We start from the raw sequence: 14,661 nt of genomic DNA, 5'->3' as shown, positions 1-14,661 counted from the left end.
TCATCGGCCCGAGTTCTGATGGATTGCATAAACTCAGTGATGCTAAGCGAGCCTTTGGTGGTGTTTTTGAGTTGTTGTTTGATTTGCTTGATGCGGCCACGAGAGGGTTTGGCATAGGTGTTGGCTAGAATTGTCCAGGCTTGTTTAGAGGTTTTGGCTTGAGCTATGAAGGAGATAATGGTGGGTGAAAGGGAGCCAATAATGGCGTTGAGAATCAGTTGGTCTTGTCGGATCCATAGACTGTAACTGGGATTGGGTCTGGTGGTATTGTCTTGGGTCAAGGTGGCTGGTGGGCAGGGTTTGGAGCCATCAATATAGCCAAGAAGATCATAGCCAATGAAGAGGGATTGGAATTGTAGTTTCCAGGAGAGGTAATTGGTAGAGGAGAGTTTGAGAGGAGCTTGAGCAGCAACGTTGATGCTGATGAGAGTTTGATGTGTGGCATTGGTGTTTAGGATGGTTGCAGACTCGGTAGCCATGAGTGCGGAAGAACAGGGGAAACGATAAGAAAGTGAGAGATGGATCGGCTTAGACTTCTGATACCATATAAGATTGAGGAAATCAACTCTAACTTTCATATACACTTTGCAGCTATTAAATACACATAGGAATAACAAACACTTGTTTGAAATCCTAACAGATAAAGCACTTCGAAACTATCTCCTAACTCTAAGGAACAACTATTCAAACTAGAGAAACTAACGGGCTAAGATTATCTGTACAGTGAATTCAAAAATAAACTAACGAGCTGATACAAGTTGTTACAATCCTCTGATAATTGCGTCCAAAGGAAAGGAAATCACAAACTGGAAGTTGCATCAGATTTTTCTTTACTGCAGCTGTGGGATAGTAGTTGGTACTTGGTATGGTGGCTGATAGCCTATCATCCATAACATACATTTTCGGGTATCATAACCGAAAATATCAGGAAGAGAAAATCACATCTGCAACCAAAATAAGCGGGAAGCGAGATTGATGATTTCTTATCTTTTGCAGGTAGCAAGTGCTACATCCACCTTTGCAATGCTATTCTCATCCTCCATGTCAGTTGACCTTCTCAACCGTTTCCCAGTCCCATATGAAAGTAGTAGCAACAATCTAATTTAAGTTGAGATGTCAAAAATTATTCAACTTTCATTAAGCTTATAGCCACTCATATATTCTATATATACCAGAAAAAAGAAGGGAAAATAAAAACCAACTGTTCCAAGTTTACTCTATGCTGCAGCTGTTCCAAGTTTAACCCATTATTTTATGACAATGATGATCCATGCAATGAAGGCTAAATAATGATGGATATTAAATGCTTATGATATAGAAAATAAAACAAAACAACGTGTTAGCGTGGTGGTCTACTATAGGTGCTAGCAGCCTCATGGAGACCCTTTTTACAACTTTTGTCGCAACACTAATTAACAATGTAACGGGTCGGGTTTCGCGGGTTACACTTTTCTGACCCGGTCGCTGCTCCAAAAATTGTCGGGTGTGTTGAGTCATGACCCGAATGCTAAAAAATGAATTGCAAAATGGGACTAAACTACTCCGATTGGGTCGGGTCGGGTTGAACTGGATTTTTACCCACCCATACAGTGCATATTACATTTGCTCTGATTTCCCTCCAATTCAGATCTCACCTGTCTCATCTGACGAACTTTTTAGATCTCGAAGTGAAGCAAGAACCTGTCTCATCAACTTTGAGCTTCTTGATTACTCTGTAAGTTGAATTATTCTATGAATTACTCGAACTTTGAACTTCTTAATAATTACTCTATAAGTTGAATTATTCTATGTATATTTCGAACTTTGAGCTTCTTGATTACTCTGAAATTGAATTATTCGAACTTTGAGCTTCTTGATTACTCTGTAAGTTGAATTATTTTATGTCAGTGTTTATTTTTGATTTGTTATGCCAAATAATGAAATAGATCTCATTTCAGTCAGACATTTAGTTCTAAGACTGAAACTAATAGAATCTATGCAGCTAGATCCTACATAGTCAAATAGTATGAACTCAAGCCAACAAAATGACCCGAGAGTAAGGCAAAAAAATTTGAATGAAAATAAAAGTCAACAAAGTGTTTAATCCAAATATAGGATTTGCTACAGGAGTTAGGAGCCTTTAAGATTCAAACGCATTTTTTGATCCACATTCACATACTAATCTCTCAAATAACTACCTTTTTTACCGTGATCGAGAATGTGAACTCAATCTATACTCAGATCTACACCTCAAACAAGACCGAGACTAGCGCCTATTGCCTATCCTCCCTGTCTCTGTCATAATCCCTCCACCTGTAAAATCAAATCATAAATAATCATAACAGAAATAAGAACGCAAGAATTCAAAGGATTTGTTTCAAGAATAAAGAAATTTAAAAAACGTATGCACTATAAAAATCAAAATGTCAGCACAAAATAACAAATTGATTATCCTTAGGAAATTAAAATAAAGTTGAGAAACTTGTATAGATTCTTACTTCAAGAAGATCAAAGTTCGTCAGACGAGACTGAGATTCTTGCTTCGAGATTTGAATTGGAGGGAAACCAATTCAGAGCAAATGTAACTATGCACTGTAAAAATCAAAATGTCAGCGCGAAATAACAAATTGATTATCATTAGGAAATTTAAATAAAGTTGAGAAACTTACAGAGATTCTTACTTCAAGAAGCTCAAAGTTCGTCAGACGAGACAGATTCTTGTTTCGAGATCTGAATTGGAGGGAAACCAATTTAGAACAAATGTAACTATGCACTGTAAAAATCGAAGTGTACGTGTGAAATAACAAATTGATTATCATTATGAAATTAAAATAAAGACGACATCGATGATGATCACTACCTTGTTCAGAACTCTGATAGGTATGAATTTTTTTTAGCTAGTTATTTACTTGTAAAATGAATGTTCAGTTGTGTACTGTCAACTGAGTCAGATGTAATCTGGAATGTTTTATATTGATAGTAACTAGTGTGTGAATTAATCAGGGCAACAGTCTTTTCTGATGAACTTTGAGCTTCTCGAAGCAAAAATCTCTGTAAGTTTCTCAACTTTATTTTAATTTCCTAAGGATAATCAATTTGTTATTTCGTGTTGACATTTCGATTTTTATAGTGCATAGTTACATTTGCTCTAAATTGGTTTCCCTCTAATTCAGATCTCAAAGCAAGAATCTATATCGTCCGACCAACTTTGAGCTTCTTGAAGTAAGAATCTCTGTAAGTTTCTCAATTTTATTTTAATTTCCTAATGATAATCAATTTGTTATTTCGCGCTGACACTTCGATTTTTACAGTGCATAGTTACATTTGCTCTGAATTGGTTTCCCTCCAATTTAGATCTTGAAGCAAGAATCTCAGGCTCGTCTGACAAACTTTGAGCTTATTGAAGTAAGAATCTCTGTAAGTTTCTCAATTTTATTTTAATTTCCTAGTGATAATCAATTTGCTATTTTATGCTGACATTTCGATTTTTATAGTGCATAGTTACATTTGCTCTAAATTGGTTTCCTTCCAATTCAGATCTCGAAGTAAGAATCTGACTCGTCTGAAGAACTTTGATCTTCTTGAAGTAAGAATCTCTGTAAGTTTCTCAACTTGATTTTAATTTTCTAATGATAATCAATTTGTTATTTTGTGCTGACATTTCGACTTTTATAGTGCACAGTTTTATTTGCTCTTTGGTTTCCTTCCAATTCAGATCTCGAAGTAAGAATCTGCCTCGTCTGACGAACTTTGAGCTTCTTGAAGTAAGAATCTCTGTAAGTTTCTCAACTTTATTTTAATTTATTAATGATAATCAATTTGTTATTTCGCGCTAACACTTCGATTTTTACATTGCATAGTTACATTTTCTCTGAATTGGCTTCCCTCCTATTCAGATCTCGAAGCAAGAATCTTAGTCTCGTCTGACGAACTTTGAGCTTCTTGAAGTAAGAATCTCTGTAAGTTTCTCAACTTTATTTTAATTTCCTAATGATAATCAATTTGTTATTTCGCGCTGATATTTCGATTTTTACAGTGCATAGTTACATTTGCTCTGAATTGGTTTCCCTCCAATTCAAATCTCGAAGCAAGAATCTCAGTCTCGTATGACGAACTTTGATCTTCTTGAAGTAAGAATCTATACAAGTTTCTCAACTTTATTTCAATTTTCTAATGATAATCAATTTGTTATTTTGTGCTGACATTTTGATTTTTATAGTGCATACGTTTTTTAAATTTCTTTATTCTTGAAACAAATCCTTTGAATTCTTGCGTTCTTATTTCTGTTATGATTATTATGATTATTTATGATTTGATTTTACAGGTGGAGGGATTATGAGAGAGACAGGGAGGATAGGCAATAGGCGCTAGTCTCGGTCTTGTTTGAGGTGTAGATCTGAGCATGGATTGAGTTCACATTCTCGATCACGGTAAAAAAGGTAGTTATTTGAAAGATTAGTATGTGAATGTGGATCAAAAAATGCGTTTGAATCTTAAAGGCTCCTAACTCCTGTAGCAAATCCTATATTTGGATTAAACACTTTGTTGACTTTTATTTTCATTCAAATTTTTTTGCCTTACTCTCGGGTCATTTTGTTGGCTTGAGTTCATACTATTTGACTATGTAGGATCTAGCTGCATGGATTCTATTAGTTTCAGTCTTAGAACTAAAGGTCTGACTGAAATGAGATCTAATTCATCATTTGGCATAACAAATCAAAAATAAACACTGACATAAAATAATTCAACTTACAGAGTAATCAAGAAGCTCAAAGTTCGAATAATTCAATTTCAGAGTAATCAAGAAGCTCAAAGTTCGAAATATACATAGAATAATTCAACTTATAGAGTAATTATTAAGAAGCTCAAAGTTCGAGTAATTCATAGAATAATTCAACTTACAGAGTAATCAAGAAGTTCAAAGTTGATGAGACAGGTTCTTGCTTCGAGATCTTAAAAGTTCGTCAGATAAGACAGGTTCTTGCTTCGCATCGAGATCTGAAAAGTTCTTCAGATGAGACAGGTGAGATCTGAATTGGAGGGAAATCAGAGCAAATGTAATATGCACTATATGGATGGGTAAAAATCCAGTTCAACCCGACCCGACCAAATCACAAATGGATTTACTATTTGAAAATCAGAATGTTCTCTTCGAAAGATTATATATATGTTTTGGTTTTCCAAAACTACTAAAACCTGAATCCAATGGGAACTGTAGCAATTGCATTCTAAAAATGGAGCATATCTGGATAGGTAAGTTGGGGAGCTTAGGCGTGAGTCAATAGTCGCATCGTTAATGAGGTATTTTTTTCGCTCTCTTTTTCGCTTCTTGAAGTAAGAATCTTTGTAAGTTTCTCAACTTTATTTTAATTTCCTAATGATAATCAATTTGTTATTTTGCGCTGACATTTCAATTTTTACAATGCATAGTTACATTTGCTCTGAATTGGTTTCCTTCCAATTCAGATCTCGAAGCAAGAATCTCAGTCTCGTCTGACGAACTTTGAGCTTCTCGAAGCAAAAAATCTCTATAAGTTTCTCAACTTTATTATAATTTCCTAAGGATAATCAATTTGTTATTTTGTGCTGACAGTTCGATTTTTATAGTGCATACGTTTTTTAAATTTCTTTATTCTTGAAACAAATCCTTTGAATTCTTGCGTTCTTATTTCTGTTATGATTATTATGATTATTTATGATTTGATTTTACAGGTGGAGGGATTATGATAGAGACAGGGAGGATAGGCAATAGGCGCTAGTCTCGGTCTTGTTTGAGGTGTAGATCTGAGCATAGATTGAGTTCACATTCTCGATCACGGTAAAAAAGGTAGTTATTTGAAAGATTAGTATGTGAATGTGGATAAAAAAATGCGTTTGAATCTTAAAGGCTCCTAACTCCTGTAGCAAATCCTATATTTGGATTAAACACTTTGTTGACTTTTATTTTCATTCAAATTTTTTTGCCTTACTCTCGGGTCATTTTGTTGGCTTGAGTTCATGCTATTTGACTCTGTAGGATCTAGCTGCATGGATTCTATTAGTTTCAGTCTTAGAACTAAAGGTCTGACTGAAATGAGATCTAATTCATCATTTGGCATAACAAATCAAAAATAAACACTGACATAAAATAATTCAACTTACAGAGTAATCAAGAAGCTCAAAGTTCGAAATATACATAGAATAATTCAACTTATAGAGTAATTATTAAGAAGCTCAAAGTTCGAGTAATTCATAGAATAATTCAACTTACAGAGTAATCAAGAAGTTCAAAGTTGATGAGACAGGTTCTTGTTTCGAGATCTGAAAAGTTCGTCAGATGAGACAGGTTCTTGCTTCGCTTCGAGATCTGAAAAGTTCGTCAGATGAGACAGGTGAGATCTGAATTGGAGGGAAATCAGAGCAAATGTAATATGCACTATAAAAATGGGTAAAAATCCAGTTCAACCCGACCCGACCCAATCACAAATGAATTTACTATTTGAAAATCAGAATGTTCTCTTCGAAAGATTATATATATGTTTTGGTTTTCCAAAACTACTAAAACCTGAATCCAATGGGAACTGTAGCAATTGCATTCTAAAAATGGAGCATATCTAGATAGGTAAGTTGGGGAGCTTAGGCGTAAGTCAATAGTCGCATCGTTAATGAGGTATTTTTTTCGCTCGCTTTTTCGCTTCTTGAAGTAAGAATCTTTGTAAGTTTCTCAACTTTATTTTAATTTCCTAATGATAATCAATTTGTTATTTTGCGCTGACATTTCGATTTTTACAATGCATAGTTACATTTGCTCTGAATTGGTTTCCTTCCAATTCAGATCTCGAAGCAAGAATCTCAGTCTCGTCTGACGAACTTTGAGCTTCTTGAAGCAAAAAATCTCTGTATGTTTCTCAACTTTATTTTAATTTCCTAAGGATAATCAATTTGTTATTTTGTGCTGACATTTCGATTTTTATAATGCATACGTTTTTTAAATTTCTTTATTCTTGAAACAAATCTTTTGAATTCTTGCGTTCTTATTTCTGTTATGATTATTATGATTATTTATGATTTGATTTTACAGGTGGAGGGATTATGATAGAGACAAGGAGGATAGGCAATAGGCGCTAGTCTCGGTCTTGTTTGAGGTGTAGATCTGAGCATAGATTGAGTTCACATTCTCGATCACGGTAAAAAAGGTAGTTATTTGAGAGATTAGTATGTGAATGTGGATAAAAAAATGCGTTTGAATCTTAAAGGCTCCTAACTCCTGTAGCAAATCCTATATTTGGATTAAACACTTTGTTGACTTTTATTTTCATTCAAATTTTTTTGCCTTACTCTCGAGTCATTTTGTTGGCTTGAGTTCATACTATTTGACTATGTAGGATCTAGCTGCATGGATTCTATTAGTTTCAGTCTTAGAGCTAAAGCTCTGATTGAAATGAGATCTAATTCATCATTTGGCATAACAAATCAAAAATAAACACTGACATAAAATAATTCAACTTACAGAGTAATCAAGAAGCTCAAAGTTCGAAATATACATCGAATAATTCAACTTATAGAGTAATTATTAAGAAGCTCAAAGTTCGAGTAATTCATAGAATAATTCAACTTACAGAGTAATCAAGAAGTTCAAAGTTGATGAGACAGGTTCTTGCTTCGAGATCTGAAAAGTTCGTCAGATGAGACAGGTTCTTGCTTCGCTTCGAGATCTGAAAAGTTCGTCAGATGAGACATGTGAGATCTGAATTGGAGGGAAATAAGAGCAAATGTAATATGCACTATATGAATGGGTAAAAATCCAGTTCAACCCGACCCGACCAAATCACAAATGGATTTACTATTTGAAAATCAGAATGTTCTCTTCGAAAGATTATATATATGTTTTGATTTTCCAAAACTACTAAAACCTGAATCCAATGGGAACTGTAGCAATTGCATTCTAAAAATGGAGCATATCTAGATAGGTAAGTTGGGGAGCTTAGGCGTAAGTCAATAGTCGCATCGTTAATGAGGTATTTTTTTCGCTCGCTTTTTCGCTTCTTGAAGTAAGAATCTTTGTAAGTTTCTCAACTTTATTTTAATTTCCTAATGATAATCAATTTGTTATTTTGCGCTGACATTTCGATTTTTACAATGCATAGTTACATTTGCTCTGAATTGGTTTCCTTCCAATTCAGATCTCGAAACAAGAATCTCAGTCTCGTCTGACGAACTTTGAGCTTCTCGAAGCAAAAAATCTCTGTAAGTTTCTCAACTTTATTTTAATTTCCTAAGGATAATCAATTTGTTATTTTGTGCTGACATTTCGATTTTTATAGTGCATACGTTTTTTAAATTTCTTTATTCTTGAAACAAATCCTTTGAAATCTTGCGTTCTTATTTCTGTTATGATTATTATGATTATTTATGATTTGATTTTACAGGTGGAGGGATTATGATAGAGACATGGAGGATAGGCAATAGGCACTAGTCTCGGTCTTGTTTGAGGTGTAGATCTGAGCATAGATTGAGTTCACATTCTCGATCACGGTAAAAAAGGTAGTTATTTGAGAGATTAGTATGTGAATGTGGATTAAAAAATGCGTTTGAATCTTAAAGGCTCCTAACTCCTGTAGCAAATCCTATATTTGGATTAAACACTTTGTTGACTTTTGTTTTCATTCAAATTTTTTTGCCTTACTCTCTGGTCATTTTGTTGGCTTGAGTTCATACTATTTGACTATATAGGATCTAGCTGCATGGATTCTATTAGTTTCAGTCTTAGAACTAAAGGTCTGACTAAAATGAGATCTAATCATCATTTGGCATAACAAATCAAAAATAAACACTGACATAAAATAATTCAACTTACAGAGTAATCAAGAAGCTCAAAGTTCGAATAATTCAATTTCAGAGTAATCAAGAAGCTCAAAGTTCGAAATATACATAGAATAATTCAACTTATAGAGTAATTATTAAGAAGCTCAAAGTTCGAGTAATTCATAGAATAATTCAACTTACAGAGTAATCAAGAAGTTCAAAGTTGATGAGACAGGTTCTTGTTTCGAGATCTGAAAAGTCGTCAGATGAGACCAGGTTCTTGCTTTCACTTCGAGATCTGAAAAGTTTCGTCAGATGAGACAGGTGAGATCTGAATTGGAGGGGAAATCAGAGCAAATGTAATATGCACTATATGGATGGGTAAAAATCCAGTTCAACCCGACCCGACCCAATCACAAATGGATTTACTATTTGAAAATCAGAATGTTCTCTTCGAAAGATTATATATATGTTTTGGTTTTCGAAAACTACTAAAACCTGAATCCAATAGGAACTGTAGCAATTGCATTCTAAAAATGGAGCATATCTAGATAGGTAAGTTGGGGAGCTTAGGCGTAAGTCAATAGTCGCATAGTTAATGAGGTATTTTTTTCGCTCTCTTTTTCGCTTCTTGAAGTAAGAATCTTTGTATGTTTCTCAACTTTTTTTTAATTTCCTAATGATAATCAATTTGTTATTTTGCGCTGACATTTCGATTTTTACAATGCATAGTTACATTTGCTCTGAATTGGTTTCCTTCCAATTCAGATCTCGAAGCATGAATCTCAGTCTTGTCTGACGAACTTTGAGCTTCTCGAAGCAAAAAATCTCTGTAAGTTTCTCAACTTTATTTTAATTTCCTAAGGATAATCAATTTGTTATTTTGTGCTGACATTTCGATTTTTATAGTGCATACGTTTTTTAAATTTCTTTATTCTTGAAACAAATCCTTTGAATTCTTGCGTTCTTATTTCTGTTATGATTATTATGATTATTTATGATTTGATTTTACAGGTGGAGGGATTATGATAGAGACAGGGAGGATAGGCAATAGGCACTAGTCTCGGTCTTGTTTGAGGTGTAGATCTGAGCATAGATTGAGTTCACATTCTCGATCACGGTAAAAAAGGTAGTTATTTGAGATATTAGTATGTGAATGTGGATCAAAAAATGCGTTTGAATCTTAAAGGCTCCTAACTCCTGTAGCAAATCCTATATTTGGATTAAACACTTTGTTGACTTTTATTTTCATTCAAATTTTTTTGCCTTACTCTCGGGTCATTTTGTTGGCTTGAGTTCATACTATTTGACTATGTAGGATCTAGCTGCATGGATTCTATTAGTTTCAGTCTTAGAACTAAAGGTCTGACTAAAATGAGATCTAATTCATCATTTGACATAACAAATCAAAAATAAACACTGACATAAAATAATTCAACTTACAGAGTAATCAAGAAGTTCAATGTTCGAATAATTCAATTTCAGAGTAATCAAGAAGCTCAAAGTTCGAAATATACATAGAATAATTCAACTTATAGAGTAATTATTAAGAAGCTCAAAGTTCGAGTAATTCATAGAATAATTCAACTTACAGAGTAATCAAGAAGTTCAAAGTTGATGAGACAGGTTCTTGCTTCGAGATCTTAAAAGTAAGAATCTCTATAAGTTTTTCAACTTTATTTGTTATTTCGAGTTGACATTTCGATTTTTACAGTGCATAGTTATATTTGCTCTGAATTGGTTTCCCTCCAATTCAAATCTCGAAGCAAGAATCTCAGTCTTCTCTTACGAACTTTGAGATTCTTGGAGTAAGAATCTCTGTAAGTTTCTCAACTTAATTTTAATTTCATAATGATAATAAATTTTTTATTCATGCTCACATTTCGGTTTTTACAGTGCATAGTTGCATTTGCTCTGAATTGGTTTCATTCCAAATTCAGATCTCGAAGCAAGAATCTCTGTAAGTTTATCAAAATTTATTTTTAATTTTCCTGTGATAATCAATTTGTTATTTCGCTCTGACATTTTGATTTTTACGGTGCATAGTTACATTTGCTCTGAATTGATTCCACTCCAATTCAGATCTCGAAGCAGGAATCTCAGTCTCTTCTACGACATTTGAGCTCTAAGGTAAGAATCTCTGTAAGTTTCTCAACTTATTTAATGGAGATTTACTATTATACCCATATAGGAGCTCAAATTATAAAACTGTATATGAAATGGACTTTAGAAATATCCCAAGCACATTTACAACATAACAAAAAGGCTTTTTACTTTTTTTAAAATTACAAAACTGTCATTGATTTCTTAAAACAAGTCTTACCCAAAAACCTCATAAAAAAGCCCAAAACACTCAATAGGGCATCAAAGTAATTTAATAATCAAAATTAAATTCAATAGGGCTAGTTGTCATTTTTTGGGTTTTTTTTGTGTTTGTTTATAGAAATAAATAGTGTATGATTTATTTATAGTTTTAGTACTAAGAATGCGTATATGACTAAATATCTCTTATTTTAATTTCTTGGTGATAATCAATTTAATTCAAATATGTTATTGAATTATTCTATATATATTTCCGATCAGTCTTGAATGTTTGTTATGGAAAATGAATTGAATATTGATTTGAGTGCTTCAGTATTTATTTTTGATTTGTTATGTCAAATGATGAATTAGATCTCATTTCAGTCAAACCTTTAAGTTCTAAGACTGAAACTAATACAAGATCCTAAACCCTAACCCCAAATTGATCATGACCTACAAATTTAAGTCACTACGGATAATAGATATTTATGTACGCCATCAAAGTTCCTTTTCCTAATAGAATCCATGCAGCTATATCTTACTTAGTCAAATAGTATGAACAAAGAGGAGAAGCAAACAAAATGACTTGACAATAATTTGGTCAGTAAAGATGTAAGATCCCACATCAACCAAACGGAGAGGGGGTGATGTGCCTTATATGTGCACACCCGCATCCATCTAGCACGAGGCCTTTTGGGAGCTCACTGGCTTCGGAGTCGTAGGAACTCCGAAGTTAAGCGAGTTGGGGGCTAGAGCATTCCCAGGATGGGTGACCCACTGGGAAGTTGCTCGTGAGTTCCCAGAAACAAAACCGTGCGGGCAGAGAGGGGGGCCCAAAGCGGACAATATCGTGCTACGGCGGAGCCGATCCCGGAATGTGACAAAAGAGACCCGAGTAAGGCCAAAAAAAAAAAGAAGAATGAAAATAACTCAAGTCAACAAAGTGTTTAATCCAAAGATAGGATTTGCTATAGGAGTTAGGAGCTCTTAAGAAAGTGATTCAAACGCATTTTTTGATCCACATTCACATACTAATATCTCAAATAACTACCTTTTTGACCGTGAACGAGAATGTGAACTCAATCTGGATTTGTACTCAGATCTACCCCTCAAACGAGACCGAGACTCGCGCCTATTGCCTATCCTCCCTGTCTCTGTCATAATCCCTCCGCCTGTAAAATCAATTCATAAATAATAATAATAATAATAATAATAATAATAATAATAATAATAATAATAATAATAATAGAAATAAGAACACAAGAATGCAAAGGATTTGTTTCAAGAATAAAGAAATTTAAAAAACGGACAAGCTTCCCATGATTTATTCACACACTAGTTACTATCAATATAAAAAATTTCAGATTGCATCTAACTCAGTTGACAACACACAACAGAACATTCATTTTACAAGTAAATAACTAGCTAAAAAAAATTCATACCTATCAGAGTCCCGAACACGGTAGTAATCATCATCGACGACGTCCTTATCTCTCTTCCGCTCGCTTCTCTCGCGATCCCTGTGACGGTCTCTATGATGACGATCATGATCCCTGTCTCGAGACATTTCTCTTTCTCTATCTTGGTCCCTATTCCCTATTCCCTATTCCTGTCTCTGTCCCTTTCCCTATCTTTGTCCTTGCTTCTCCTCCTATCTCTATCTCTAAAGGGTGGCATTATTACCGAAAACTCGACCGAATTGGCCGAACCAGACCGCTTTTGGTGGTTTGGTTCAATTTTTATAATAAAAAAATCCATAAACCGATAAAAAAAAAAGGGGCCGAATCGGCCACGAACCGGTTTAATTTTCTCCAAACGGGCGAAAACCGGACCGGACCGAACATTTTAAATTATATTATTTAAAAATAAATTAAAACATGTGGCAGCGACTGATTCGTCATTTTAAACCCAAGTCTACGCCTTGCCACACTTGATCGCTCGCGAAACCCTAACATTTCATTTCAGCCGCTCCAAATTCTTTTTCACTTCTCTCTCCCGATCAGATCTGCCTCTCTCACTCAACCTCCTCTCCCCAAACCAAATCCGTCGACTTCTTCTTTCAATCTCTCTGTCACTGTCGTTCTCTCTCTCTCTCTCTCTCTCTCTCTCTCTCTCTCTCTCTCTCAGAGTCAATCTCGCTCTCTCTCTCACGGTCACTCTCGCTCTCTCTCTCTCACGGTCACTCTCGCTCTCTCTCAGCCATTCTCTCTCAGTTTTCCTCACTCGATTTTTCTGTCAATTTGAGCCGCAAATTCTCATGAACGAGTTAGGGCTTTAAGGTACTAATATCTGTATTTTTTTTCTCTCTCTTAGTTCTCATGAACGAGTCTGACTGTGTTGTGATTTTTTATTATTTATATTTATTTTAGGGCCGGAAATTTATATTTATTTTATTTATTTAGGGCCTGATTTGTAGGTATTCGTATAAATTTCTTCGTTTATATTTGTATTACCCCAGATCTGAAGGAAGACAGACTTCTTCTCTGTAAGTCCTCTTCATTTCTTGCGTTTTTATGGATCTTGTTAATAATGACTTAGTTGCTTGGCTAAACGCTTATGTTTGTTATTTCAGCACACTGGATCTTGTGTTTTTATGGATCTTGGTCTTTTGTTAAGTGTCCTGGTCTGTTACTTGTAGCAGCTTTTGTTATTGCTCAGCGGGTGAGTGAAATATTTGCTTTTTTGCTTGCATCATTTGGTTACGTGGGTGAACAACATCCTTAGTTTATCGAACCATTAACTGAATCTAACCTCTGTGATTTTGAGCTTGCTCATAACCATATCATTCTTTCTTTTCTACATTAATCAAAATTTGTAGCTTCTTTATGTCATTAATTCATATGTATTTTTTTTTTCTTTGTGCAGAGGTGCTAATTTGATTTGAGGAGTATGAAACTCATGGAATTTGATTTCTATATGTAATGCAAATTTACTTGTTTTGATTTGGATTTTCTTTTTTAACTTTGCAAATTGTGATTGAGATTACTCTCACAATCTGCTATGGTCTGTAATAATGATTTCTGTGATTGAGATTACAGAAACCCTAAAACTTTAAAGAGCCTGGAAATCTAACCCAAAAAAAGAAGAAAAAGGAATGGTCCTGGAATACTTAATAACAAACACCTTCAATAGTTGTTTTTTGGGCCTCGGTAGACATCTGAACCGAACCAACTCGACTCATTAAATTCGGGTTTCGAGGGAACTCGAAATTGGGCCTGACAAACAGATGTGCGATTCACGATTTGGGCCTACCGACAAGACCTGATTTGGGCCCATAACTGACCCAACCCGACCCATGAACAGACCGTCAGATCTGTATCTTAAAATTACGCATGAAATGAAGCTAATATACACCATTTTCAGAAAGATATTGAAATAAATATTTTATCAGAAGGAAAGGAGTCTATTATCCTTTACAAAAATAAACCGGAAGTTCAAGTGCTAGTAATATCAACAAGCTTTCCTAAGATTGGATATCTAAGATACAATGGAATACGCTATAATGCATAATCCTAGAAAATTCCAATATTCACTATCCAAAAGAGTATTTTCATAAAATATAAATAAAAAAACTGAAAACTAAAAACTGAAAGCCCC

General features: G+C 34.4%; 1 long non-coding RNA gene across 2 annotated transcripts; it reads left to right on the top strand.

The window, feature by feature from the left end:
- LOC109950138 lies at positions 12,995-14,172 on the top strand. 2 transcript variants are annotated; one of them, XR_002272437.1, is made up of 4 exons: positions 12,995-13,343; positions 13,467-13,549; positions 13,637-13,725; positions 13,930-14,172. It is a non-coding gene; the product is annotated as an uncharacterized LOC109950138 (long non-coding RNA). The 2 variants fall into 2 exon arrangements; XR_002272438.1 differs by having other exon boundaries at positions 12,996-13,343; positions 13,481-13,549.

Source organism: Prunus persica, chromosome G7 (assembly GCF_000346465.2).
Source record: "Prunus persica cultivar Lovell chromosome G7, Prunus_persica_NCBIv2, whole genome shotgun sequence".
Classification (NCBI taxonomy): domain Eukaryota; kingdom Viridiplantae; phylum Streptophyta; class Magnoliopsida; order Rosales; family Rosaceae; genus Prunus; species Prunus persica.
The sequence above is the reverse complement of the archived record's forward strand: the minus strand, read 5'-3'. Positions and strand labels throughout refer to the sequence as shown.